Raw genomic sequence first — 16,416 nt, 5'->3', positions numbered from 1 at the left:
AACAGGACTGAAGTTTCAATACTGATCTAAAGTTTCTTCTTATAAATTTTCATGAAATGAAAATAAAAAATAAATGTTTTATTTTGTTTCATGTGTGGAAATAGCCAGATGAGAGCTATAGACATAAGAAATAGAGCTAAGCTCGTAGACTTTCCTACTTAAAAACTCCTGACCTTCAAAGCATGAACCCATGATTCTCTAACAGAGAGCTCTACTTGCATTAATTGAACTACTATATTGTTTTAAATACAAGATATTATATAAAAATTAATCTTAGACATATAAACTAATATTACCTGCTGTAAAAGATCAGTTTTCTAGCCCGTTTTCCAATTTTGTTTCAATTCTTATGTGGAGGGTGAATATGTCTTCTACAAATAATCATTAGTTATCTGGTAGTAGAGTTTACCTTATTCCTCTTGGGGTTCCTTAAGGTAATGAGCTCACTTGTTATATATCTAAAACAGATCCTCAGGAATATTGACAAATGCATGTTTTAAATTCTCCTGAAATCAGTTTCATACAATGTATTTAAATTCCAATGTTTAAACCTATGAAAAATTCTTCTAATAGAAGTAGCAGCAGCTTTAAAACATTAAGAACAGGTGACTTACTGATGGCTTTCTAAGCCCTCTGCATGCAAAGGTGATATGAAACAGGCTCTATTACCATCTCCATTTCAGGAACTGAAGTACTGAGAGATTCAGAGGCTCCCTGGGTCAGATAGGATTATGGGAATGACATGCAAACTAGTAAGTTGACTCCTGTATTACATCCTTAACCAACTCTTATGGATGCCTCCATTATAATCTATTTTATTATTCAATGTCTTTTTAAAATTCAGCTTGATTGCCCTTCCAGAGAGAAGAAAGTTATTCTTTTGGTAGTTCATCTTTGATAAACTAGCTGAGGGTTCCATGACTCTCCCCATGAAAGCTGAGCTACAGATAATAGTAGACCATTGCTTTTCCATTCCCTCCAAAGTTAGGTGATCTCAACAACATAGGATCAGATGACTAAGTGATGCTTATTACATATTGCACACCATATTATCTATTTAGACCATTGGGAGGATGGAATATACAGTATGAAAGTACAGACTCATCTGTATTAACATTTCAGGAATTTCTCAAGGAGAAAAACTAAAGAAAAAAATATGTCTCCAAGCCCTCATACTGAACAATATCCACTGCCCATTGATACATATTTAAAAAGAACAATGTTAAAACCAATTTTCTGTAGCTGTGTAAGAAGAACAAATGAGTAATGATGAGTTTTATAAATCCCCATTATAATGAGTACATTCTTATCTAGTTTTGAACATGATACACATAAAAATAAGAAAATATACCAGAAATACAGCTTCACACATTAAAATATTGTGCTAGCAAATAAATCCAAGTTGAAGGTCTTCAACTTCTCTTTAAATACAGATTACAGTAAAATGATTAGACTGCATTAATCTGAACAGCAATTAATTAAATTCGTTAGAATTGAATTAATCCTAATTGCAGAGTTCAGAACTTACAGACTTACCTTCAACAGAGGAGAACAGCCAATTAGTGATTTCTCAACATTTATAATAGTCTTGAATATTGGGAGCATCTCCCTAAGGGACCATGCATGTAATAATAAAATAAATAATAATTAAAATTCTAGAAACATCTCAATGACAGGATATAGGAATAAGCATTCACTGGAAGAATAATTCTTATGAAATCAAGAGATCAAAATCAGTCTACCAGCTTCACATGGGTTCTGTTCTCTTTATGTCACACTTAGAAATCATGCATTTCAGAATATCTTTGGTTTCTAGTATATAAAATTTTGATGAATCACTTTCTTTCCTTTGCTGCTATGCCCCTAATAAGTACAATTTTCAGGATAGATGATTATAGCAATGCATGTTCTTTGCATTGCTTGGTAGTTTTCACAGATGACACCTGCCTCAACAGCCAGGGTCATGTGGTGACAATATGGAAGAAGGAATTTAGGGAGAGGTCATTGGTGAAGTAGTAGATTATAGTATAAAGAATTCCTCCCTCTGAATTCATAGTTTCTTGGATACAGTAAGACATAGTTTTGAGATGAAACAGCTCTGAAATCAAACCTTGGCTCCACCACCTTAACTATGGGACGTATGACAAGTAACATGATTTTTAGCTTCAAATGCCTCACCATGGACTAGAAAATTTTATTCTTATAGTGTCATTTGGGGACAATTAAGAAATGACTGTCAGCCTGCGGTCAGCTGCAAATAAAGTGCTAAAACAAATGGAATTATTTGCATAAACTAAGCAGTTTACAAGTATTAACTCACCATCTACATAGTCATCTACATAGTGACTAATTTTATCTTCATTAGTAGATGACTAATATTATCTCCATTTTGAAAAATGAAAGGTGTATTTTGTAAAGAAAATATGAACTTCAGTTTATCTGTTCATTTATTTATTTTTGAGACCTAACATATACCTATCCTGGAGAATGACCCACGAGCACTAGAGAAGAATGCATGTTCTCCTATTTTGGGGTTGTATGTTCTATACATGTCTGTCTAGTGAATTTATAGTATCATTTAAGTCTTCTATTTCCTTATTGGTCTTCTCTCTAGATGTTCTACCCATTATTGAAAATGTTCTGTTGGCATTTTCAATGTGGTTGTCTAGTAATAGACAACCCTCTTTTTCTCTCTTCCAACCTGTTGGTATTTGCTTCATACACTTTCGGGTCTGCCTGGTATTCATATCTATGTATAGTTGTAATACTTCTTGTTGATTTGAGTGACTCATTTATCAGCATATTATGTCCTTCTTTACTGCTTATAACAGTTTTAATTAGTTAAAGTCTATTTTGTCTGATATTTGCATGATATCATGGGTCTCTTTTGGTTGTCATATTTTTTAAGCACTTTAATCCTCACACCATATAATCCATCCATATTTACCTCTATGGCCCTTGGTATAATCACAGAGCTGTGCATTCATCACCACAGTTAATTTGAGAACATTTTCATTTGAGCTAAAGTTTTACAACCAAGTTTTCAAAGTGAACAAGTGAAATAATTGGCAACCTAAGTTGTTCATTAACTCTAAACTATGCCCTGCCTCTGTTTGCTCTGGAAATCTATGGGCAGAATTGTGTTCAGGTAAAGCTTTTCTTTTCTTTTTTTTTTGCTTCACTCAGTGCCCAAGTACTTTGAACTCCTGAGTTCCCACCATTTATGGAGGAAAGCCATTTTGTGATCTCATTTGGACTACAGAACTATACCTAATACCCACTGTGGCAAAAAAATCTAAATTTGACAAGAAGAAAATATGTTAGTTTGTTTGAAAGAGAAAGAGAAACAGAGACAGAGTTAGAGAAAAAGACACAGAGGGAGAAGGTAGATAAATGTGCTCTATGGTTACATATATTGGTGATAGTTAAATATAATTAAGTTGATAGTTGTAAAGATAATTATAACAGTACCACCAATTTTTAAAATATGCTTTGAAGAAGTGTCCTGAATTTTCAGCAAATGACAAAAATCACTTTAAGCTCTGCCAAAGAACCTAATCCGATGGGCATTATAAATCAGAGAACTCTTGGAGATCATGAACTGTAATCTATGACACTGGATGTGAAATAAGTGAGTGGTACAGCATCAACCACAGATTAATTTGAAGTTTGAAAACTCAAACAGCAACACTTATGAATCACTGTCCATGACTTATTTATTCTTCATGTAATAATAACTCTCTAAAAAGGTAAGTAGGAAGTGTTTCAGTTATGAAAATCTGAAATAATGAAGATAATTCAAACCCTTCTGCCAAATACTGCCAAGTTTTAAAGCTTTACAATTATTATAATTTTTTCATTTTAACATTTGTTCCCCTATTATTTATTTTTAATCCATATGTTCTGCTCATCTGTTGACAAGGTAGATAAAAGGAGCATCAGACACAAGGTTTTCACAATCACACAGTCACATTGTGAAAGCTTTATCATTATTCAATCATCATCAAGGAACATGGCTAGTGGAACACAGCTCCACATTTTCAGGCAGTTCCTTCCAACCTCTCCATTATATCTTGAATAACAAGGTGATATCTACTTAATGCATAAGAATAAACTCCGGGATAACCTCTCAACTCTGTTTGGAATCTCTCAGCCATTGACACTATCTCACTTCACTCTTCCCCCTTTTGGTCAAAAAGGTTTTCTCAATCCCTTGATGTTGAGTCTCAGCTCATTCTAGGATTTCTGTCCCACATTGCCAGGAAGGTCCACACCCCTGGGAGTCATGTCCCACACAGACAGGGAGAAGGTGGTGAGTTTGCTTGTTGTGTTGGTTGGATTTTTTGAAGTATATTCATAATCAGTACCTATTTTGGCATATATATGTTTTCTAATAAATGGCAAGTAAAGAGTTTTACTGACAAAATACGTTTAAGTCGTCTGTGATGTAACATTAAATAAGTTAATTCTTAGGGTACTTAGGGTCTGAATTTTTACAACTAAAGACAGTAATATTACAATTTCATCTAATTCGCAGCCATTTGCATATACAAATAGTTTTATAAAGGTTGCCCATGCTATCTGTGTATGTTTGTGTGGAAATGAACACATACGTGTTTCTGGTTCCCCTTAAAGAAAATACAAATTCAACAAAGGACAAAGAAGAATAATTCTTCTCACTTAGAAACTACATTGTTTTATTTTTGTATCATTGAAGAAAAATTTGTAATTACTTACATGTGTAATAAAAACGTGTGAATTGCATTTCACTAGCTGTTTATCATCAGTTCCAAAACCAAAAATGGTTGCTCAATTGAATTACTGATTAATTAACCTGAGGACACATAAACTTTCAGGAAATATATTGTTGCCTCAGGTTGGTGGTTTATGAAATGAAGTACAAGAGATATCAGAATACATTAACATTATCATGATAGGAAATTAATATTCACAACAAATAGCATCCCTTCACTAAATATTATATTTCTTTCAAATATAAAAATTAACCAATGAAATTAGGCACCATATCTTAGTCCCAGAGGTGCACAGTATCCAAAATAAATATCAATTGAATCTGTTAAGTGGAGTACATGAAGCCATGCTTTTATAATGACATATGCATCTAATTCTGTGTACTGTTCCATCAGGCTATAGGCCAAAGCTAGTTTGGCTAAGACAGGTAAGAAGTGCACTATTTGGCACCCTAAAGTTAAAATACAGTAGTTACTATAGTCTGTAAAGACAAACAATTACCAAGATGTTCATCTTATGAAACAACAAGACACAGGAAAATAATCAAATGTATGTTTGTCTGTTTTGAAAGTGAAATCTCTGAAGAGTTCTGACTTCCTCACAATGAAAACAGAATTAAACAATTTCATCCCTATTAGTGAGACTAATAGTTTAAAATTGTGCTATGAAACAAAATGAAATATGTTGTTAATTTTCTGCACCATAAATTATTCTCCAGATAGACAAGTGAATAACTATTTTTAAAATTCACTTGCTGAATTTTTTAAACAGGGAAAACTATCTTTTGATTTTAGCTAAGTATTTAGATCTCTTTGTCATTAGGTATCTTCTTTGTTAACTTTTTATTGTAATAGTATTTATTCAATTCAAATATTCCCGTTGTAGATGCTTTTAATTATATGTATTAATTAATCCTCACTACTTATATCACCAGAAATGGATTAATCTCCTGCTTTTTTAATAACAGTTTTATTTAGGTATAAATCACATATCTTATAATTTACCTATTCATAGTGTTCAATTTAATGTCTTTTAGTCTCTTCAGATTTGTACAGACATCATTACAACGAATTTTAGAACATTTTCATCACCTCAGCAAGAAAATATTTGTCATTAGCAGTCATTACCTTCTCCTCCCCAGGCCTCAAGCAATGTAAATATCCTTCTGTCTCTTTGACTGCTTCTATTCTGGACATTTCATGTAAATGGATTCTTACCATATGTGGTCTTTTGTGACTTTCATTTAATGCCTCAAAGTTCATCCATGTTACAGCATGTATCAATACTTCATTCCTTTTTATGGCTGAATAACACTGCATTATATGCCTGTGCCAAAATTGGTTTTTATCCATTCATCAGTTGATAGATATTTGGACTGATTCCACTTTAGGGCTATTATGAATCTTGCTGTCATGAACATTCATGCATGTACAAGTTTCTGTTTGGAAATATGCTCAATTTTCTAGGAGAACTTCAATACTTAAGAGTGAGGTTCCTGGATCAGAAGGTAACTCTACATTTAGCTATGCCAGAAATTGCTGGATTATTTTCCACTGTGACTGAACCATTTTACTGTCTCCCAATGTATATGAGTTACAGTTTCCCCACATGTTGACTAACATTTGTTACCATGTCTGTTTGTTTGTTTTGCTATTTACTTTATTTTTCTCATGCATGTCTTTATTTTGTACTTATCTACCCATACACTGGATAAAGAGAGGGTCACACACAAGGATTATACAATTACATGACTTTATGACAAAAGAAATGTAATGTACAATCATTATCAAAGCCCAAATCTACTGGATTACAATTTTAAAATTTCAGGTTTTCCTTTCTGGCTATCTTAATGCACTAGAAACTAAAAAGAAATGTGTGCATGATGAGTCAGTAGTCATAATCATTTGTTAAATCTTAATTTCTCAGTCACACCTACTCCTCTTCTTTGATCATTCCCTCACTTTTCAGCAGTATCTGGGCAATGACCAACTTAACTTCTTTGTGCTGGTCAGTGGTGCTAACTTTGTGGGGTAGAGAAATGAAACTGATTGACGTTCTTGGAGACACTGGTACCTCTGGTTTTCAAAGCTTATCTCACATAGGATCAGTCTGTAAAATTTCTATGAAATCTTATATACAACACAGGGTTCTTTAGGGTTTTCAGGAATAATGTTGGTTGGGGTTTTACGAGATACTGTGGCAATTTTCAATATATGGTCAAAGATTTAAGAGTAACCTCTAGAATGGAACCTCAACTCTGAAAACTCTTAGCCACTGAATCTTTGTTTTGTTTCATTACTTTTCCTCCTTTGGTCAGGAAAGTATTTTCAAACTCGTGATGCCAGGATCAGGTTCATAACTTGAAGTCATGCCCTGTATACCAGGGAGAATTAACCTCTGGTAAGTCATGTCCCAAATAATAAGGAGGTTGGTGAATTTATTTTCAGAGTTTGGCTTGGTGGGAGAGCCACATCAGGAGCAACTAAAATATTCTATGTGAGTAACTCTTTGGTATAAGTGTAAATAGGCTTAGCTTCATCAAAGAAGAAACAAGCTTCATAAGGGCAAGCCTCAAGATCAAGGTCTTTGATTACTAAATTGGGAGTCACTTATGCTTGAGAGAATATTAGGAATTTCCCAGGTGGGAAAGTTCAATAGTTGCACATTTTTTCACCAGTCCTGCAAGGGAACTTTGCAAATAATTTTTATTTGCTGCCCAAAACACTCTTGAATATATCAACACATTGCATTAACCTGTCCAGAATATGAAGATGCCATTCACTATTTTATATTCCCTGTAATTAGGTTATTTAAATAAACTGATAAAACAGGCTGAATTAGATAGTGCTGCAGAAAACTTAAGTTTTGTACTAAATGAACATATCTTCCTTTGGTCTGAAGTTGAAGTTTTAACTTATAAACCATATCACTCTTTATCATGTAGTCTGATTAACCTTATTCCTAACCAGATCCCTTCATTCATATATCTAATTGAAATCTGATCTCTTTTTCAACTTCTTTAATAGTTTCTGTATAGAGTAATGTTGAGTTTCTGAGCTGCAGAACTTTAACTCTGAATCTCAGGGGTCACACAGATACCTAACATTCCAGGAAACTACCAGGCTACATGCAAAGAGCACAATATCTACAAATTTAGAAATAACAGTTAATACTTAGGAATAAGTGTGACTGCTGTGAATGCTTACAATCTTGGAAACTTCATGATGTATCTTATTGAACATTCTGCACTCCTTAATGATCAATTACCCAATCCATGTCCACTTCCTAACTCCTGATGACCTATGTTCATCAATACAATTCTCACAGTTGCTCATTAAAGTGAATTTACAATAGTGAGACCCAGCACCAGGAATGGGTCAATCTACTATTTTGAATCCCAATTTAAATCTCTCTCTCTCTCTCTTTCAATACACAATTCTTCAGTGTAACTTCCCTATGCCTTGACATTAATAGTTTGCCCAAAAAGTATCTGAGAAACATATAAGATATAATTATTCATTTTTTTTCCAATAAAAATGTTTTGCTGATCACTCTGTTCATAGTTTCTTTCACATCCTTGTTCCTCAGACTGTAGATCATGGGATTCAGCATGGGAATCACTGTGGTATAAAACATGGCCACCATTTTCCCCTGCTCCACAGACTTCTCCATGGGCCACCTGAGATACATGAATATGAGGGTCCCATAAAATATGGTAACAGCTGTCAAGTGGGACCCACAGGTGGAGAAAGCCTTCTTTCTCCCATCAGCGGAGTGCATGTGCAACACAGCTACTAACAATGAGGGTGTAGGAGATGAGGAAAACAGAGAGAGAATATATGAGGTTAATGCCAGCGATGACCATCATTGTGTATTCTTTGATGTGGACCCCACCACAGCCAATCTTGGTGAGTGGAGGATCTGCACAATAGAAGTGGTTGATTTCAAAATTTCCACAGAAGTTCATGCCATAGGTCCACAGTGTGCACACTAGACTAACGGAGAATCCATAGACATAAGGCACAGAGATGAGTCGAATACAGACTGTCTTCAACATTTTGCTGCCATAAAGCAAAAGATGGCAGATGGCCTGTAGTGATCAAAGGCCATCACTGCCAAGATGTAGATTCCCACATGGCCGAGGGAAATGAAGAAGTAACATTGCACCAAACACCCCACATAGGAAATGGTTTTTGCCTCTGATAATAAATTTTCCAGCATTTTGGGGGTGACATTGGATGAGAACCAGATATCTACAAATGACAAATGACTCAAGAAAAAGTACATTGGACTCTGAAGCCGGGGACTAATATTGATCAAAATGATCATACCAATGTTTCCTAACAGAGTGACAATGTAAGCTAGTAGGAACACCACAAAAAAGAGAATCTGTAGCTCCTGGTGACTAGTCAACCCCAGCAGAATAAATTCTGTCACATCTGTGAAATTTCGAATTTTCTTATCAGAGGCCCAGCCTGTTTTGTCTACAGAGAAACTAAAAACATGAAGAGGATTTTTTATTGCTGAAATATTTGAGTCACATTTATCCTTATTCTAAATCAAATCATTAATGAAACAATGTAGAGTTTGTACAATGTTCAAGAGAGAAATAATATAGGCCTAATTGTTCCCTTCAATATACCTTATAGACAGTTACAATTTATCTTTTTCCAGTTTATTACCTGCAAAATTAGTAGATAAACCTTCATTACTAATATGGATAGTTTTAGAGTCTAGTATAGTGTATGGTATTAGAGTTAGGTCATTACATCTTTGCTAGATTATTACAGCAAGCATAACTTAAAATCAGAGAGCATAAACATGATGTAAGTACCACTGAGAGTTCTAAGACAAAGGCTCAACCTATTCCAATGTATCCTGTGACAGAAAATAAATTTGAGACCCAGAAATGTTAAAATATAAACCCAGATCAGCTAGACAATTAGTAAGCAAGAGGTGCCCTTTGACACTTCATCAAACATTATTTTCATGTGTCATATTTACCTCTCAATGTGAACGGGAGTTTAAGTATACATGAGATTACCCATTTTTACATGTCTTGGAGAGTAACACACCCCTGTATAATTTTCATGGACAATGGCCTTACATATTGGCTTTACAATCTTATTATTGATGTATTTGTAAAACAGTTTACCAAACTACTTTATCTCAAGCTTTCCAAATATTAGATTAAGGCCATATTTTATTTTGTTTTTACTACGAATTATTCTGCTGTGATTGCTACCAACTGCAAGGGTGATGTAAAAGGGAAGTAAGAGCATAAACTCTTCCTGTTTTTATTATCTCAGCAAAGTAAGCTACGAGTGTATCAATCACTTAGCATCACTATCAGAATGTAACAATAGATAAATATGGAGGTAAAATATCATTGATGTGCTTTATTCACTGCAGTGGCTCATTTCAGATTCCATTAGTTTTCAGAAACAATAAATACCATCCCTAACCATTCAAATCACAGCTAAAAGTCACTACAAAAAAATCTCCAAACAATACAGTTTGCTTCTTACAAGAAACCAAAGCATGTCATCAGTACTCAAGGATGTAGCTCTAGGATTAGAACCATAACAGAAATTTAAGCTCTCCATAATAATGGAGCTGTAATACTCACTGATGTACAAATGGGCCTGGTTTATAATTGGTTTCATTAACTTATCCTGTAAACATCAAGGACAACTAATGATATGTCAGATGTATTTATTGCATGTTATCTCAAAATTTTCTGAATTTTGGAAATGTATAGGTGAATCAGATATGCAAGATTCCTGTTCTTATTATAATTCATTCTTATTGAAGAGCAATAAGTAAACAAATTATTTTAGGTAGTAAGAACATTCATGCCAAATGTTTAGCATGCTAAAAAGATTGGGAATAAGGGGGAAGAAGATGCATAATGCATGACCAAAGAAAATTTTCTCCAAGGAGATGGCTTTCAGGTTTTTATGAAGTAGTCAACTTTGTAAAAATTGGGGAAAAGAAGAACTCAATTTCAGTGATTCAAAGAACTATAAGCTTGGTATGTTCCCAATGAGCATTGCTAGAAAGAATCTTTTGTATATTAAAGAATGAATGAACTTTAATGATCATACTATGTTCCCTTCACTTACTAGCAGTATACCTTTAGGAAGTTAATCTGTATGGACCATCTGGTTATCCTGAAAATGCTTAAAATGAGAAATAAAAATACTATGTTTAAAATGAATAACTGCATAAACACTTTAGTTTCAATACTGATCTGTTTCCCTTTATTTTAGATTTCCAAGAGAGTAGATTCTCTATTTTGGTTCATATGTGGAAATAACCAGATGAGTGCTGAAGAAACTGGAAAAAGGGTTCAGTACAAAGACTTTCCTATGTTAGAACTCATGACCTTGGAGGTATTAACCCATGATTCTCTAACTGGCAGAGTGCTACTTGGGAAAATTGAACTAATATATACCATGTTTATATGCTATAATGATAGTAAATAAATGTTCAAGCAGCTCAGAAATATAAGCTAATACCACCTATCATAGTAATCCATTTCATTTTCTAATTTTGATTCAGTTCCTCTATGGTGTGTGAATTTATCTTTCTCTACAAATAATCATTAGCACCCTGGCAGTAGAGTTTGATTTATTCCTCTTGGAATCCCTTAAGCTAACTAGCTCACTTGTTATATATATAAAACAGATACTCAGGAATATTCACAAACACAGTTTTTTAAAAAGCCTCCTGATCCTGAGATCAGTTTCATACAATACATCTAAATTCCAGTACTTTAAACCTAAGAAAAAAATTTTTACTAACGGTAGCAGATGGTTCAAAACATTAAGAATAGTAAACTTTCTGACTGCTTTCTAAGCTATCTGCATGCAAAGGTGATATGAAACAGGTTCTACTGACGTCTCCATTTGAGGAACCAAAGCATTGAGAGATTTAGAGCCTCCCCAGGTCAGATCTGAGTGACAGGATTGAGAAGCAAACCAATAAATTGACTCCCATATTATACCTTTAACCACCTCTTCTGGCTGACTCTTCAATTATCTATTCAATTATTCTTTTTATTTTAATTTAAATTTCAGTTTGATTGCCCTTCCAGACAGAAGAATGTCTTTTGGATAGTTCATCTTTGATGGAGTAACTGAAAGTTGCATAACTCTCCCCATGAAGGCTGAGCTGCAGAGCATTGCCTCCCCATTCCTTCCAAAGTTAGGAGATCCAACAACATAGTATCAAGTGACTAAGTGCTGTCTATTATATAGTACACATCATATTACCTAATCACACAATAGGGATGATAGAATATGTAATATAAAAATACAGAATCATCTGTGTTAAAACTTCAGGAATTTCCCATGGGAAAAAGAGTGAAGGAATAATCACATCTCCATACCTCATACTGAATCCATACTCCCAACACCATTCATACATATTTTTGAAGAACCATGTGAAAATCAATTTTCATTATCTATAAAGAATGGTTAAAGAAGAACAAATGAGAAATATCGTTTTATAAATCTCCATTATAAGGATCACATTCTTAGATAGCTTTGAACATACTATAGATACAAATAAGAAAATGTAATAGAAAGGTTTAGCAAATAAATCTAAGGTTAAGGTTATCATCTTCTCTTTAAATATGGATTAAAATAAAATGATTGGGCTGCATTAATCTGAATTATCAAGAGTTCAGATTTTCAGACTTACCTTCACCAGAGGAGAACAGCAAATGAGTGATGTCTCAACATTTATAATATACTCTTGAACTTTTGGAGCATCTCCCTAAGGGACCAACCACGTAATTATGAAAGAAACAATAATCAAAATTCTAGAAATGCCTCATGAATAGGATAGAGAAGTAATATTAATTGGAAGAATAATTCTTATAATAGAATCAAGAGATCCAAATCTGTCTACCAATTTCCCAGTAAAGTAATCAAATGTGTAAGTTTTGCTCTTTTGAAAGTGGAAATTTCTAAAAAGTTAGTCCCTTTCTCACAATGAAAGAACAGTTAAACAATGTCATAGATATTAGAGAGACTCTCATTTAAAAAACCATGTCTTGAAACAAAATTAAGTATGCTGGTAATTTTCTCTGCCACTAATTCCCCTTTAAATAGGCAAATAAATAGCTACTTTTAAAATGCATCTGCTGAATTTTTGAATAAATCAAAAGATCTTTTGATTTTAGAGAGGCACTTGAACACCTTTTCAATGATCATTTTTTCCACTTTTTATTGTAATAACAATTGTGCTGCTCAAAATTTTCCACTTTAACAACTTTCAATTATATTATATCAATTAATCCTCACTAATTACACCACCAGGAATAGGTCAATCTATTGTTTTTACTCTCAATTTGGGTGTCTCTCTTTCAAACACAGGTCTTCAGCTTAACTTTCCTATGTTCTTGACAGAAATATGTTGCCCAACAAATATTTGTGAAACATATAAGGGACAGTTAATTCAATTTTGTTTTATTGACATAGTGTCCTGATCACTTTGTTCATAGCTTCTTTCACATCCTTGTTCCTCAGACTGTAGATCATGGGGTTCAGCATGGGAATCACCATGGTATAAAACACAGCTACCATTTTCCCCTGCTCAACAGACTCCTCCGTGGGCCACCTGAGATACATGAATATGAGGGTCCCACAAAATATGTGACAGCTGTCAAGTGGGACCTGCAGGTGGAGAAGACCTTCTTTCTCCCATCAGCAGTGTGCATGTGTAGAATGGCGATGAGAATGAACAGATAGGAGATGATAACTATCATCAGTGAATATGTGAAGTTAATGCCTGCAAGTATGATCATTTTATATTCTTTTACAAAGGTTCTGTGACAGGCCATTTTGATGAGAGGTGGGTCCGCACAATAAAAGTGGTTGATTTCAATTTTATCACGGAAGTACAAGCTATATGTCCATAGCGTTGCTGTCTGACTAGTCAGAAAACCCTATATGTAAGGGAAAGAAATCAGTTGAATGCAAACAACCCTTGACATTCTACTGCCATAGAGCAGGGGGTTGCCAATTGCCATATATCTATCGAAGGCCATCACAGTAAGAATAAAAATTTCTAAATGCACAAGGGCAATGAAGAAAAAGCACTGTACTAAACAACCTGCATAAGAAATAGTTTTTGTCTCTTATAACAGATTTTCCAGCATTTTAGGGGTGACATTGGAAGAAGACCAGATATCAACGAATGAGAAATGGCTGAGAAAAAAGTACATGGGACTATTAAGATGTGGACTGGCCTTAATTAACATGATCATACCAAAATTGCCCACAACAGTGATAAGATAGACCATGAGAAAAATGATGAAGAAGAGAACTTGCCATTCCTTGTGACTAGTTAATCCCAAAAGAAGAAACTCTGTCACATCAGTGAAATTGAGCATTGTCGTAGTCATAAACCAGTAGTAGTTTAAAACTTGTGATAATCTAAAAGGAAAAAAGTGAAAAAAAATCAGGAATTATTCATTTCTTAATCTATATATTGATCTTTTATCCATGGTTCCTGTTATTATAACTTTATTGAGTATCTGTGACTGCACTTTGTCATTTTTTACAGCAAATGTTTTTGGTGCATAAGTTTTGCTATGTTGAAAGCATTAAAGCTAAGGAATAGGTTCTTTGAAGATAATTTAGATACATAAATACATAGATACTATTATATAGCAATTATACAAAGTAATGGGATTGAGACATTAGGGTGCTAAACATTTCATTGGTCCAACGTCCAAGACTACTTCTTAACCATCCACTGTTGCCAAGGTTGTTTGGTATTTTCATATTTTTAAGGTATTTATGAAGGGTTAGATAGCTCTTCTTAACAGAATTTAGAAATCATCTTATACCTCTTGTCCCTTTTATCATTATAAAAATGTTCTCCATCATTAGAGATGGAAGCTACTGAATCATATAATTCATCAGCCCAAAATGTCAGATAATCAAACCTCATTCTTGCAGTAATTTAAATTGAAAAGGGGGCAAACTGATCATAATAGCCATCCATTTCAACTATAAAATGGTGAATCACTTATTCACATTCATGCATTATGCACAGTACCTGGATAGAGATACCCCCATATCTAGCATGCAATTATAATCTACTAGAGAACACCATTGCTATGTTCTATTGATTCAAATGTGATAAAGGAAAGGAGATTAATGTCAGCATTTGTGCAAGAGTTAATTTTAATAAATAGTTTCAAAACTTGTGATATATTATTATAGAGTTATAATGGGCATAGAAATTGGGAAATGATGCACTCAATTTCAGAGATTCTTTTGAATCTAAGAAAACCTGAATATTTTGAAAATGTATTTTCAAATTATAGGTTGTATAAAATGAACATTTTAGTAGAACAACGTTTCTCAAAATATATTACTGATAATACATTAATATCCTGCATGATGCCAATAGGAATTATGGAGAAAAGACATGTGTTCCTTCATCAAATAATAATGGGAAATCTTTACACTTTATATAATCTCATAGGGATATACAGTCTACTGAAATATAGTCAAACTATTAGAAGTTTCATGAGAAAGAAATTGGTGAAAGTTAAACTAACATTTACTTAGCTTTAAAATTTTTTAAAATTATATAAGAGATTACATCAACATCATTGATCATTCATGCTCTTTAGAATAGAGAACAATTTCTAAATATGAATATTGAAATTTCTTTTCAGCAAGACAATGGATTTGTTGAAGATGAGATTTATGCCATGCCCTCTGATGGCTACATGTCATCTTTAGGGCAAATGATGGGTCCTAATTTCTTAGTTTTGTCCTCCAGAATTATAGTTTTATTCAACAATTTGTTGGACTCTATCCACAATTATCACTAGGCAATCATTAGGAAAGACACAGAGCAGGAAAGCAGGTTAACTTCAATGCTGTGGTAAAAATAAGCAGACTTGTATTCAGAAAAGTGATTCATAATTTCCACCCTTGGAAAGAAAATTTGTCCTTTTTATATTCAAGAAGAAAGCTATAATTCAAAGTGACTTACACTCTACATGGAGAGTCTCATGTTAAGTAATAAAAATCTATGGCATTAACAAGTGGATTAGTAAAAAAATGAAAGAACAGTAGTCTAAAATTGAATAAACTGCTTTGGAATATATGAGCTGGAAAATTAATCTCTAAGACCCTTTGTTTTATTGTACAAAACACACCTCCCCTCTCACTTACAATAGAAGTAGGTTAACTAAGATAGTGTGTGTTTATATATAATATATATATATCACTGAAATAGTGGAACATAAAACATTCAGAAGCAGGTTCACACAAACATGGGCAACCAACTTTTTTTTATGCCATATGATTTTAAAATCATCATCAAAGTCCTGTGTTACTGTGTTACTGGATGTCAGTTCAACAACTTCAGGTATTTTCTTCTGGCTATTCTAAAACACTGGATACTAACAAAGAAGCATCTATATAATGTCAGTAGTCACAGTAATTTGTTACACCCTAATTTCTCCATTATACATTCTCTTTCTCATTAGATTTTCCTCTCAATCTTCAGGGAACAATAAACTTACTAAGAAAAATTTTCATAGATACTTAGAGTCTAGACCATTCCCTAAAATCTTCAGGAATACTGTTGATTGGGACATGGCATACTGTGGTTCAACTAAAATTTAAA

General features: G+C 33.6%; 2 pseudogenes; both read right to left on the bottom strand.

Moving 5' to 3' along the window:
- Positions 1-8,268: 8,268 nt before the first annotated feature.
- LOC143672972 (olfactory receptor 5M9-like) lies at positions 8,269-12,150 on the bottom strand (annotated as a pseudogene).
- Positions 12,151-13,229: 1,079 nt separating this feature from the next.
- On the bottom strand, positions 13,230-14,155 carry LOC143672971 (olfactory receptor 5M3-like; annotated as a pseudogene).
- Between the last annotated feature and the right edge of the window lie 2,261 nt (positions 14,156-16,416).

The sequence above is a fragment of the Tamandua tetradactyla genome (assembly GCF_023851605.1).
Source record: "Tamandua tetradactyla isolate mTamTet1 chromosome 22 unlocalized genomic scaffold, mTamTet1.pri SUPER_22_unloc_3, whole genome shotgun sequence".
In the NCBI taxonomy this organism is placed as follows: Eukaryota; Metazoa; Chordata; class Mammalia; order Pilosa; family Myrmecophagidae; genus Tamandua; species Tamandua tetradactyla.
The sequence above is the reverse complement of the archived record's forward strand: the minus strand, read 5'-3'. Positions and strand labels throughout refer to the sequence as shown.